The sequence below is a fragment of the Mustela lutreola genome, chromosome 5, assembly GCF_030435805.1.
Source record: "Mustela lutreola isolate mMusLut2 chromosome 5, mMusLut2.pri, whole genome shotgun sequence".
Lineage (NCBI taxonomy): Eukaryota > Metazoa > Chordata > Mammalia > Carnivora > Mustelidae > Mustela > Mustela lutreola.
Genome location: NC_081294.1, coordinates 75,867,337 through 75,881,778, shown reverse-complemented (window position 1 = coordinate 75,881,778; position 14,442 = coordinate 75,867,337). Strand labels below are relative to the sequence as shown.

At 40.4% G+C, this 14,442-nt stretch overlaps 1 protein-coding gene across 5 annotated transcripts in view; it reads left to right on the top strand.

The window, feature by feature from the left end:
- The window catches only part of KLHL3 (kelch like family member 3), a 312,385-nt gene that overhangs the window by 177,606 nt on the left and 120,337 nt on the right, over nt 1–14,442 (top strand). The gene's annotated exons all lie outside the window — the stretch shown is intronic.

Below are 14,442 nucleotides of genomic sequence, written 5' to 3'. Positions count from 1 at the left end.
TATCATATGGTTTCACTTATTTGTGGAGCATAACAAAGAGCATGGAGGATAAGGGGAGATGGAGAGGAGAAGGGAGTTGAGGGAAATTAGAAGGGGAGGTGAGCCATGAGAGACTATGGACTCTGAAAAACAATCAGGGTTTTGAAGGGGCGGAGGGTGGGAGGTTGGGGGAACCAGGTGGTGGGTATTGGAGAGGGCACGGATTGCATGGAGCACTGGGTGTGGTGCAAAAATAATGAATACTGTTACGCTGAATAAATAAATAAATAAAAAGAATATTAGTAATACCTGTCTCAAGGTTGTCGAACAGATTGAGTAAAAGAATGCCTTTAAAGGACTTTAACTATATTCTCTGGTATGTAATGTTAAAATTATGGCCTGTGATAAGAGGCATGACTGCCTAGTAAAAGGTGTATCTTTATTTCCCCCCAACCACGTGGTATTTGCACAGTTAATGAGGTGAATGAATAGCCATCTTGAAGAGAGTAAGTAGTCACATAGGCGTATATAGTCTGTAGCTCAGTCTTAGTACTAAGATAGGTTTGCTTTTTTTTTTTTTTAAATTTTATTTATTCATTTGACAGAGATCACAAGTGGGTGGAGAGGCAGGCAGAGAGAGAGAGGAGGAGGAAGAATCAGGCTCCCCACCAAGCAGAGAGCCCGATGCAGGGGTGGATCCCAGGACCCTGGAACCATGACCCGAACTGAAGGCAGAGGCTTTAACCCACTGAGCCACCCAGGCGCCCCTGGTTTTGTTATTTTTTAACGGTTTTATTTGTCAGCACAAGTAGGGGGAGCAGCAGAGGGAAGAGGCAGGCTCCTCACTGAGCAGGGAGCCTCAGTGCAGGACTTGACCCCAGAACTCTGGAATCATAACCTGAGCTTAAGGCAGACACTTAATCAACTGGGCCATCCAGGCATTCCCTGAGATTGGTTTTAAACTAGGCTTTGCCCTTGTTGGATGAGCTTGGATATGGGAACCTCCTAAACTTCTGCTGCTTCAACTGTAGTGGGAGAGGTATGAATCATGTTAGCTATCCATAAGTGTTTAAGTATTTGTTGATATAAGGAAGGTATAAATAATGTGAATGTTGAGGAGAAATGTTTTTCATGTTGGAAGAAAGATCAAGAAAAGCATTGTGGAAGATAAAGCATTTGACCTAAAAAAAAATTGCCACATAGATAAGATTGGGGAGAAAAAGATAATTTCAAGTAGAGGGACAAATAGGTAGAGACATGGAGCCTATGTGCTAAACATTGTACAAAATACATTTACACATGTTCTGACTGGATCTGTTCACTAACCCTCTGCTTTAGAGGTGGCTGAAGCTTGTCTCAGAAAGATTCTGTAACTTTTCCCAGGTTTCTAGCTGGGGAAATGGTTGAGCTGGGACTTGAATCCAAGTCTGACTGATTCCGATGATCACACTCTTCACGCTAAACTTGATTTGCTTCCAAATACAGGTGGATAATTTGTACTAAGGGTAGAGGAGATCTGTGGGAAATAAATTGAGAGAAGTTGGAACCACATTACTAAGGTCTTTGAATACTATGCTAAGGAGTTTGGACCTTATCTGGCAGGCAGTGGAAATCACTAATGGTTATTGAGTGATAAGAGTGGTAGTGAGACTGTTAATTTAGAAAGATTAACTCCGTAGCACTGAGTGGAATAGATGGCAGTTCAGTGATGTTTCAGCTGACAAGGTTGTTAAGAGAGCTTATGTTAACCAGGTAAGAAAAGGAGAGCATGAACAAAGAGGTAGTGCTGGAAATAGGGACTATGAGGGAAGTTGTGAAAGTCTTAATTGTCAAATGACTGGGTATGTGGGAAGAAGAATAGTTGCATCAGAATTACTGTGTGACTAGGAGGATGGTGATAATTCTTGGGAATGGAGAGAAGAGATTTAGATTTAGGTGTGGAACATAGCTGAAGATGCTGGTAAGTACAGTGATGTATGGTTTCTTTGCAGATAGCTTTACAAAATGATTACTGTGCTCGGTATTCTCTTTTTGCCCCTCTCGGCCCACCCACCACCTTTCTTTTTCTTGTGTTCTTGGGAGCTTGATTCTTAAAGAACTGTGTACTTTTTTGGCTTCTCCTTTTTTGGTTTAGGCAGTGGGAGAAACCAGCAGACAGAAAGAGTGAGAGAAAGGCAAGGTGTACATATTTGTACCCCTGTTCCCCAAATACACATACTCTGCAAACTGGTTTCCGGTGGCCACAACTCTGTTCCAGTGGCCCTCTTACAGCTCTAGGTCTTTTCTGGTTCTGATAAACACTCAGTCGTATAGCTGCTTCAGGCTTGCTGTTGCTGGTCCCAAGATGTTTGTCAAACATTGTTGATTTTCCTGTAACCACACCCTTGTAAATAATTCCTTTCATGAATACCTCAATAACTCTGAGTGTGCCTTTATCTCTTCAGTGAAAAGTTTTAAGTCCTTTCCCTATTTTCTAATGACTTGATCTCCCAGGTTCCATCACCCTTGGAGAAGATATAGCTATTGTGAGTTAGTGTCCTGTCCTGAGTTTTCTCACATTGTTTGAATTTTAGTGTCTCCCTATTTCCTACTATGTTAGGTTAGATTTATGATTATTTTCCTCAATGATTCAGCTGAAAACAGAGCAGTGAAAAAGAGCCCAAAATCCCTGCCCTCGGTAGAGCTTATATTTTAGTGGAGACAATGAAACATAATAAATTATATGGTGTGTTGGCAGATGATGAGTGAATGGTATGAAAAAATTACCTTGAGTAGGGAGTGCTGGGATGCCTGGTTGGCCCAGTCTTTTTAAGTGTCTGCCTTTGGCTCAGGTCATGATCCCAGGGGTCCTGGGATCAAGCCCCGCCTTGGGCTCCCTGCTCAGTGGAGAGTCTACTTCCCTCTCTGCCTGCAGCTCCCTCTGTGCATGCGCACTCTCTATCTCTCTGACAATAGATAAATAAGATCTCAAAAACCAAAAACAAAATGGAGTAGGGAGTGCTGTAAGGATGCTTGTGAAGAGAGCGCATTTTAAAATAGGGTGGTTTAGGTGGGTCTCTCAGAGAAAGTGACGTTTGAGGAAAGACTTGAGGAAAATGGAGTGAGCAGTGTAGATACATAGAGGAAGAGCATTCCAGTTAGAGGATTAGGAAAGCAGAAGCTCTGGGGTGGGATTGTGCCTGGTGTTTTTGAGGAAAAGTAAGTTGGTCATGGTGGCTGCAGATGGGGGAAGAGGAGGAAAGGAGTGACTGATGAGGTCAGACGGGCCAGACCATGTAGGCACTTATAAGCTGTTGTAGGATTTTGGCTTTGACCACATGAATGGTGAACCATTTCAGGGTTTTGAACAGAAGAATGTCATTGTCTGCCTTGAAGTATAAAAGAGTCTCTGGCTTTCCATCTCTTAGAACAGAATTCCTGTGCCTTTGGTATAGTTGCTTTCAATGAGGGTTAATGAGGAAAGCAATGAGAGCAACTTGGCTGAAGGTATAAAAGACCCACAATCTCTTTAATTCTCTGTGTTTGTGTACCTCCTACATACATTTACATATGAGACAGATTGATTCTTTTTGGCTGAAATGAATCTTAATTGCTTCTGGGCTGTCTTTAGAGGGGCTGCCTGCAAGATTGGCTCTCGTTGGGGCACCCAGATTTAGGTAGTGTTCATAAATTAATGGAGAATGGTGGTTCACTGTGTCTAGACTGTGTAGCAATCTGATTTATGTTAACTACCTTTTTTTCCTTCTGGGAGTCTGGAATTTTGATAAGTGCTAGGTAGTGGATATCTATAAAACATTGAGTATTGAGTTCTTGGGCAGAAACATCACAGAGGACAGAGCATGGTAGGGAGAGAGCATAAAGAAGCTTATACATGGATTCCTCCAGACTGTCTGTGTCTTTTTTTCTGTATGATTGGACTACGAATACTTAACCATGTGACTTTTAAACTCTAGCTCTTAGTACAACACTTAGTGTTGAGTTCTGTGATTTCTTCTAGCTAGTCTCTCAATGTAGGGTTGGTCTTGGGAATACCAGACACAGCCAACTACGAATACTTAACCATGTGACTTTTAAACTCTAGCTCTTAGTTCAACACTTAGTGTTGAGTTCTGTGATTTCTTCTAGCTAGTCTCTCATTGTTGGGTTGGTCTTGGGAATACCAGACACAGCCAACTTTTTATTTTTTTTTTTTAAGTGTAATCAAATTAAGTGGAAAACATTGGGTTGTGGGTAGAAGGTGCAGTTTTGGAAAACATCACAAAGATCAGCCAGCCCTATGTTAAGTGGACAGCTCTTCTGAGAAGTTTCTACTTTGTTAATTTCTTTTCTCTAAAAGCTCTAGGTCTTTTCATTACTGCCTCTTCTAGCAGTTTTGAGCAGTTTCTGGCATTATTGAGTCTGGGGAGACTCCCTGCCATCATGTAAATTCTTTGTAAGCAAGTTTATAATAAGAACTGCCTTCTGTCAGTCTTTAAAATTATCTAAGTGAAAGAAATTTTTGACATAAGCACCATAAATAATTCTTTAGGGATAAAAGAGGTATAACTATTATAAACAGTAGCATCCCATGACAGATACAGTTATGTCACTATGTTAGAAGGATCACATTTTGTTTGCTTGTAAAGTCTCTGCAGTGAAATGTGTAGCAAGTTGGTCTGATTTAGTGACTTCATGTTACCATGAAGTTATTCTGTCCTGATCATGTGATAAGATTTTCATACAGGGAAGATGAGACTTGCATCACAAAAGGGAGATTGTGGCAAAAATGCCGACGTGACATATCTCTTCTCAATCTCGACTTTCTTTCTGACTTCAGAGTCACAGTGGTTGCCTTTGAATCTCTGGATCCATATAGCCATGAACTTGAAAGCTTTTATTTTCAATTGGCAAAACTATTTGTTTGTCACCTTCCAATTGACTTTAACCACAGTTTTGTACTTTGACAGCTGAAATTGCATGACAGTAACTTCTCCATAGGCTAGGAAAGATGATGAATGAGGAAGGCAAATATGGATATATTTAGTAAGAACCATGAAATTATATCCTTTGGCTCTAGGGCTCTGGTACTAGGAATTTAACCTAAGAAAAAAATGCAAGGAAAACAGTTTTTGCACAAAGATGGTTATTATGATATTGTCTATAGCAAGAGATTGAAAACTATAAATATTAAACATTAGGGAATGTTTACTAAATAGTGCTCTGTGAAAAAGGTAAAATGTTAAAATCTGGTGTCCATCAGCAGGTGAATGGATAAAGAAAATGTGGCTTATGCATGCAGTGGAATATTACTTAGCCATAAAAAAGAATGAAATTCCGATACATGTTACAATATGGGTGAAACTTGAAAACATTATCCTAAATGAAATAAGCCAGACACAGAAGGACAACTGAATGATTACACTTCTATGAGGTCTCTAGAATAGGCAAGTTGATGGAGACAAAAAGAAGGATGGAGATAACCAGGGGCTTGGGTGAGGAGTGAATGGAGAATTCCTTTGGGAATGATGAAGAAGTTCTGTAGATGGTTAGTGGTAATGGTTGCACAACATTGTGAATGTAAATGCACTGAACTGTGCGCTTATAATTGGTTAAAATAGTTTTATATGTATTCCACCACAATAAAAACTTATTATAAAAATATGTAATAGCATATATTATTTAATGTGGCATAATATGTCAGTATATTAAAGTGGCAGGATTAAACCAATGTTTTATTTTTAAAATTTTAAATGAGGTCATGAGAAACAAATTAGTAGCAACTATTTACATTTATGAATACCTTTTTTGAAGTTCCACAGAATTACTCATCCACCTTTATTTCTGTTCCTCCTGTCTCCCCCAAACTGAAAGTTTTGTTCTCCTTCACTGAGTTCCCATAGTTCCTCTTTTTTACCTCTCTTGAACCTCTCTCTCTTTCTCACTCTTTTTTTTTTTTTTTTTAAACCGCTATTTATATGTCTCCATGTGTAATTTCCCCAAACCAGCTTGTAAGCTCTTTGGCCTTCTGTTCATGTAGGATTTGTGTTCTAGATCCCTGGCACACCCATTGCATCGACAGAGTTAGATAGTCAGTGAGGCTGAATTGTAGGAATGCAGTTGTAGAGAGTGATCACAATATTTGAACATACTCGCTCATGAGTTTTACATTATGTTAAGTCTGTGCCTGCCTCCGTTCTCTGTATCTGCTAGTTGTGCAGACCTGACCTCATTCACATACATCACTGTATTCTTGATTTTGTCACTATGTTACATCTGTATTTTACCTTTTCATGTAAAAAAGCCCAGTTTTCTTTGTAACCAGAAAGGAAAGAACCAGAGAGGGGAGACAGGAGCAACAGTAAGAGCAGCTAGAGGACAGCTACCTATGAAAAAGATATAAGTAGGAATTAATGCTCATTCTTAAACACAAAGTTCAGTGAAGGAGCATATTCTTCACCGCCCCCCCCCCCCGACCTTTTTAAGCCATTCGGTGTAGTAATTAGATCTAGCTTTTGTTATGAAGACATGCATGAATTTACCAGCAGAGGGCACCAGTTGCAGGTTGGCAATTGGAGAGAGGAAGGAATTCTTAAAGATCCTGAAAGATGCGTGTTTCCCATATACTTACTGTGTGAAGCACCCTGCTTGCTGCTATAGTTGGTCTGGTTTTTCAAAGAAAACCTACTTACCCTACTTTGGGGTCCAGTGGTGTGCCTCTAGGTTTCCTCAAGACCAGTGTTTGGTTAAGCCTGATTGGTAAGCTAAGGGACCAGAGGAGTCTAGAGTGAAAGACTCTGTAACAGTAAGTGTTTGGAAGCTTTGGATACCAGCCTATATTAATATCTTTAGGAGGTTCAAATGCTGTTGTTCCCCTTTTCCCGGTGAAGTGAAAGGGGCATTAGGCCTGGCATCTGAGAATCTGGTTGCACATCCCACTTGGCTTCCTACTTGCCTGGGTGATCTTAAGCTAGTTGCTTTTTTTTCTCTCAGCCTCAGTTGGCTTATCTCTAAAATGGAGGTAGTTCCTGCTGTGCACAGTAGTTAGTAGTGGGTTTTGAGATCCGGCAGACCTGAGTTCGAACCTATGGGGCCGTGGTCAAGTCATTTTACTCATATCCTTTGTTTCCTCACTTATATGTATGTATGTGTGTTCTGGTGGACTTATATCTATCTGATTACTTTTTAAAATAAGATATACCTGTTTATCTCATTCACCAATTTCTCCTTCCCCCAACTCCTGGTTCTGACAATGACCAATCTGTTCTCTGTATTTAAGAGCTTGCTTGTTTTTTTTCTTTTCTTTTTTTAAATTCACATGTAGGAGAGATCATATGGTATCTGTCTTTATGTGATTTATTTCACTTGTCACAATGCCCTTGAGGTCCACCAATGTTGTCACAAATGGCAAAAATCTCATTTTTTATGGCTGAATAATACTCCATTGTGTGTATGTATATGTATGTATACCAGAATTTCTTTATGCATTCATCCATTGATGGACACTTAGCAACACTTTCTGTACCTTGGCTGTTGTGAATAATGATGCATTGAACATGGGGTTACAGATATGTAGTTATATTTTTGAGTTAGTGTTTCTATTTTCTTCAGGAGTAGAATTGATGGATCATATGGTAGCTCCATTTTTTACTTTTTTGAGGAATATCCGTACTGTTTGCCATAGTGTCTATACCAATTTACATTCCAACCAACAGTGAATAAGGGTTCCTTTATCTCCACTTTCACCAACCTTTGTTATTTCTTGTCTTTTTGATACTCGCCATCCTAACAGGTGTGAGGTGATATCTCATTATGATTTTGATTTGTATTTCCCTGATGATGAGTGACGTTGAGCATCTTTTCATGTACCCTTTGGGCTTTTGTATACCTTCCTTAGAAAAATCCTTTTCAGATCCTCTGAATCCTCAAATTGGATTGTTAGTTTTTGTGCCATTGAGTTGTATGAATGCCTCCTTATTTTGGGTATTAGCCCCTAAAAAGATGATTTACAAATATTTTCTCCCATTCAGTAGGTTGCCTTTTTATTTTGTTGACTGTTTCCTTTGCTGTACAGAAGTATTTTATTATGGTGTAGTCACATTTATTTCTGCTATTGGTGTCAGATTTCTTTTTTAAGATTTTATATATTAGAGAGAGAGAGAGAGAGAGAGCGCACAGGGGAAGGGGCAGAGAGGAAGAGAGAGTATCTCAGGCAGACTCCACGGAGAGTCCGGAGCTTGAGGAGGGCTCAATTCCATAACCCTGAGGTCATGACCTGAGCCGAAATCAAGAGTTGGATGTTCGGGGCACCTGGGTGGCTCAGTGGGTTAAAGCCTCTGCCTTCGGCATGGGTCATGATCCCAGGGTCCTGGGATCGAGCCCCGCATTGGGCTCTCTGCTTAGCGGGGAGCCTGCTTCCCCCTCTCTCTGTCTCTGCCTGCCTCTCTGCCCACTTATGGTCTCTGTCTATCAAATAAATAAATAAAATTAAAAAAAAATAAGAGTTGGATGTTCAACCAACTGAGCCATCCAGATGCCTCTGGTGTCAGATTTTAAAAAAATCATTGCCAACACCTGTATCAAGAATCTTACTGCTTATGTTGTCTTCCGGGAGTTTTATTATCTTAGGGGTTATGTTCAAGTTTTTAATCCATTTTGAGTTGATTTTTTGTGTATGGTGTCAGATACTTGTCCAGTTTATTCTTTTGCATGTGGCTGTCCAGTTTTCTCTACACCATTTATCTAAGGGACTGTCCTTTTTCCCATTCTATATTCTTGACTCTTTGTTCTAAGTTGATTGACCATATATGCTTCAGTTTATTTCTAGGCCCTCTGTTCTGTTCTGTTGGATTATGTGTGTGTCTTTTTTGTTTTTGTTTTTGTTTTTGTTTTTGCCAATACCATATTGTTTTAATTGCTATAGCTTTTATAAGATAGTTTGAAATCAGGGAGCATGATGCTTCCACCTTTGTTCTGTCTCAAGATTACTTTGCCTATCTGGGATAGTTCCAGACACAATTTAGGATCATTTGTTATATTTCTTTGAAAAATGCTATTGGGGGGCGCCTGGGTGGCTCAGTGGGTTAAAGCCTCTGCTTTCAGCTCAGGTCATGATCTCAGGGTCCTGAGATCGAGCCCCGCATCTCTGCCTCAACAGGGAGCCTGCTTCCTCCTCTCTCTCTGCCTGCTTCTCTCCCTACTTATGATCTCTGTCAAATAAATAAATAAAATCTTTAGAAAAATGCTATTGGAATTTTCACAGGTATTGCATTGAATCTATAGATTGCTTCAGGTAGTATGGACATTTTAATGACATTAGTTCTTCTAATCGTGAGCCTAGATATTTTTCCATTTCGTTGTCTTTTTTAAAATTGCTTTTGTTAATATCTTTTGGTTTTCAGTATATAGGCCTTTCACCTCCTTGGTTTAATTTATTCCTAGGTATTTCTTTTTGGATAGAGTTGTAAATGGAATAGTTGTTTTTATTTCTCTTTCTGATAGTTCATTATTAGTATATAGAAATGCAATAGATTTTTGTATATTGATTTTCTATCTGCAACTTTACTGAATTTGTTTGTTATAACAGAGGAAGTCTTCCAAATGCATTTTATGAGGGCAGAATTACCCTGATACTAAAACCAGACAGGGATACCACAAGAAAATTAGAACATAGATGAACATAGATGCAAAAATACTGAACAAAATATTAGGAAACTGAAGTCAACAATACATTAAAAGAATCATACATTGTGATCAAGTGGGATTTGTTCCAGTTTGCAAACATAGATCAATATCTGCAAATCAGTCACTGTTAAATCCCACATCAACCAAATGAAGGATAAAAATTACATGATCATCTCAGTAGATGCAGAAAACACATTTGCCAAAACTCAGTGTCCATTTATGATAAAAACTCTCCACGAATTATGTATAGAAGAGATGTACCTAAACATGATAGAGGACATAAATGCCAAGCCCACAACTAACATCATACTGCGTGGTGAAAAGCTGAAAACTTTTCCTCTAAGATCAGGAAGAAGACAAGGATGTCCACTCTCACCACTTTTATTCAGTATAGTACTGGAAGTCCTTGCCATAGCACTCAGACAAGAAAAATAAATAAAAGGGATTGAAATTATAAAGGAAGAAGTAAAACTGTCACTATTTGCAGGTGAGATGGAATTATATATAGAAAACTCTAAAGCCTGTCAGTTTTTTGACACACTGTAAACAAATTCAGGGGTGCCTGGGTGGCTTACTTAGTTGGTTAAGTGTCCACCTGTGGCTCAGGTCATGATCTTGGGGTCCTGGGATTGAGCCCCACGTCAGGCTCTCTGCTTAGCTGGGAGTCTGCTTCTCCCTCTCACTCTCCCTCTGTGCCCTCTCTCTTTCAAATAAATAAAATCTTTAAAAAAAATAAACAAATTCAGTAAAATTGCAAGGTATGAAATCCATCTACAAAAATCTCTTGTGTTTCTGTAGGCCTCACATTTAAAACAGGGATAATGGCTCATTCTCATAGGTTTGCTGTGATGATTAAATGAGAAGGGTACCTATAAAGCCTTGAGTGCAGAGTCTAGTCCCAAGTAAATAGTCCAGGGTTGGAAGCTGCTATTACTTTTCAAGGCATGTACTCTTAAGTTAAAGGTGATGAGGGACATGAAACACATTGTAAGTTTTAAAGTGAGATGCAAGTGCCATGTATGATTATCCTCTTAAAACTATGTGTTCTTTGGCCTTCAGAGGAGGAGTCCTGAGGGAAGCCATGTATTCCTTGGGATAAGGTGCTGTTCTGTTTATCTTTTGACTTCTCTGAGCTTCCAAGTTCCTTTTCAGTTTCCTCCTGGCTTCCTGGGGCAGCTCAAACAGCTTGAGGGGGAAATCTACTACTTAGGTAGTCCAGAATCTCAGGGGAAGTTCTGGTGATACAGATGTGGGTGGGCCTTAATTTAGCTCTGGTTTTGCTTAGTTCTTGGTGGCCTGTTGGTAGTGGGGATCATTGGCGATGTGGACATGGCTCCAGGGGAGGCCTGGGTCCACGTTTCTGGCACAAGGTACCTTGGAAGACTTTCTTCTTGACCTGAGAGCCGAAGACTCATGGAGCTGTAGTTTGGTAACATCAGCATAGGCCATGAAATGAACTGCTGCCAATGGTTCCTGGGCCTTCATTGCAGGCAGCGCTGTCTGCTGAGTCCTCTATATACTTTTCTTACTGAGACCTCAGGATACTTGAGGGTCAGTACTATTATTGTCTTCTTTTTGCACTTGAGGAAATTGAGACTTAAATAGTGTTTTGCCCAGAGTCGTGTTTCTGGTAAGTACATTTGGATCCTGGTCTTTCTCATTCTGATGGTTTGAGCTATTCATTGTTCTAAGTGCATAAGGGTCACCTGTGAAGTTCATTGAAATTCTTGCTTCTTGGGCCCCAATTCTATAGGTTTGAGGGTTTTTTGTTTTGTTTTGTTTTCTGTAGTGTTTTTGTTTCCCCAGATTTATTGAGATATAATTGATGTAAGATAAAATATACCCATTTTAAATGTCTGGTTTGATGAAACAGTAGCTGTGTACAGTCATCTAAGTATCCTTGCGGTCAAGATGTGAAACATTTCCATAACCCTAAGAAGTTTCACTGCCCTTTTTGACCTCCTGACGTGTACAGTTTTAGATGTCTAGGCAGATGGTTCTGATGTGCAGGGAGGTGTAGGGACCACTGTACTGTGTTATAGTGCCTGCAAATGTGAGAAACCGAATGCCTGAAAGAGAGGATGAAAGTGACAAAAAAGTTACTTAAAAGAATGGCTGGCTTATCAAAAAGAATGAAATCTTGCCATTTGCAACAATATGGATGCAACTAGAGGGTATTATGCTAAACAAAATAAGTCAGTCAGAGAAAGACAACTGTCATATGATCTCACTCATATGTGGAATTTAAGAAACAAAACAGGATCATGGGGGAAGATTGGAAAAAATAAAACAAGATAAATTAGGGACACAAACCCTAAGAGACTCCTTTTTTTTTTTTTTTTTTTAAAGATTTTATTTATATGACAGAGATCACATGTACGTGGAGAGGCAGGCAGAGAGAGAGGGAAGCAGGCTCCCTGCTGAGCAGAGAGCCCAACGTGGGGCTCCGTCCCAGGACCCTGGGACCATGACCTGAGCCGAAAGGAGAGGCTTTAACCCACTGAGTCACCCAGGTGCCCCAGAGGCTCTTGATCTTAGGAAATAGACTGAGGGTTGTTGGAGGGGAGGGGAGTGGGGGATGGAGTTAACTGTGTGATGGAATGCATTGGGTGTTACTTGCAGCTGATGAATTAATGACCTCTACCTGTCAAACCAGTACATTATATGTTAATTACTTGAATTTAAATTAAAAAAAAAAAAAAAAGGAAAAGTTGGCTTTACTGTCTCTAGATAAGCTATTCTCTTCTGGCTCCATGGGGAGAGATGGTGTGTGAAGAATAGAACTTGGTAGACCAAACTGGGTAGACCAGTTAAAAGCAAAAACAAAAGCAAAAACCAGTTTCTTTTCCTAACATGGTTTCTTCCTGAGCCACATAAAGCTGAAGAATTCTGTACCAGCTTGGTGTGCATGGCTGGTTGATTGCTTTGGGATGGAGAGTTGGGGCTACTAGGTGCTATTGGTAAGCTGTGGAAGAAGCCTTGGGTGTGGGATGGAGGGCTGGGAAGTGGGGGTTAGACACCACTGCTGTCAGTCCAAGGATGGGGATTCTTCCCACGCAGACCCCACTTTGCTTCTGTTGATTTTCTCCTGCCTCAAGAATCCAATAGCATCTCTTCATCTGAAGTTCAGTCAGACAATTAAGCCCAAAGCAAATGAGTTCAGACTGTGGCCCAGAGAACATTTGGATAATAAAGTAGAAAATGTAAAATATGGCTCTGAAATTAGAGTGGATGAGGGTGGGAACTTTGTCTGAGGAATCTGCAGACTTGGATTCTTGACTCAACTGTGCCCCTGGTTTTGGTAGGTGACCTTTTCTAAGTGTTCTCTGTTCTGTGTGCCTCCATGGATAGAGTGAGTTGTTAATAAAACATGTAGGTGGTAGTGGTATGTTTTCAGCACAGACACTGTAGTTACATCGGTTAGCACAGCAAAAGTAGGTTGCGAAGGAAATGCTATAAAATTTTTATACTGGCTGTCAAATAAAATCTGTATATCCTCAGCCTCAAGTATTTCCTTTTCTGACCTCCTTTTTCTTTTCTCTCTGGTTTGTTAGATGTGACATTTCCCCCCTTTCCTGTATGGTGAAGTGGTGAATGAAGGTATAAAGTCATAAAAGAGAGACTTATCCTATTCTCATGTCCCTTTTACGAATCACTCAGTCGTCTTCCTGGTGGATGCCTGCACTCTGGCACGGATTCTGGGATTCAGTTTCCTTATTTGTGGTGTTCAGCTTCTCCTGATCCCTGTGATTCACCTCAAGAGGAAATATCTGGAGCAGAGCCACAAGGCTGATTAGAGGAGGAAGGGACGGATGGAGAAAGATACGAGGGGTATTGTTGTGGAGAAGTGGTGATCTGGGGCCGGAGGGTGTAAATAAAATAACCCAGACCTCTTCTCGTTTGAGAGTTTGGGGAGTGCCCCCATCTCAGAGGACCCTGAGTTGTCTGTAGGAGGTGATCATTGAGCATAACATCTTACCGTTTTGAGTTCAGGAGGCTATAAAGATTCAGTGACTCTTAGTTTCTGGCACCTCAGTGTTCCCCCACCCCCCGTTCGTTCCACTGTTTCAAGGCTTTGTAGCAGTGAAGAAATTTAACAGGTTCAAATTCTAAAAATCATAGATTTCATGATCATCTCTCCTACTTTCACATTATGTTATCCTCCCTGAAGCCCCCTACAAAATATTAGAGGCCAGTCAAAACTACTTCGTAAGCATTCCTACAGATGAATAAGAAAAACAGAGCATTTAAGACATTTTCAGAATCATGTGATTTTTGGAGCTGAAAGGAACTCTGGACTGATCCTGTGTTAGGGATGAAGGGCTGAGGTTCTGAGTAGGAAGAATACTTGCTGCAAATCACTCAGCTAGCCAGGAGTAGTACACATCCTGAAAATCCCAGGTGTGACATGGATGGTTTGAGAATAGAGATGCTCATGTATGGTTTTTGGGGCATTAAGCAAGCTTCTGAACCCATTTCTATGGCTAACCAATCGGCCACCAGGGACTGATGGCTTCAGTTTCCTCTAAGCCTCTTGGCTATGGTTAGGAGACCCAGACTGACCTTGTGCCTTCCCAAGATGGTATTTTAGAGTTAAGTAAGTCTAAATCGAGGCTCAGCAGCTGGAGATTACAGGGTATGAGACATCTCTGGCTGGAGATGAGGGTTCATTGGGAGACTTACTAGTTGGAGCCACAGCTGAAGTTAAAATTTCAGTGCTTTTGGAAGGGATTTTAAGGCCGTGCTATGAAATTTGCGGTCTTTCAGTACGGCATAGGGAAATCACTGTGTGCAGTGTTCATT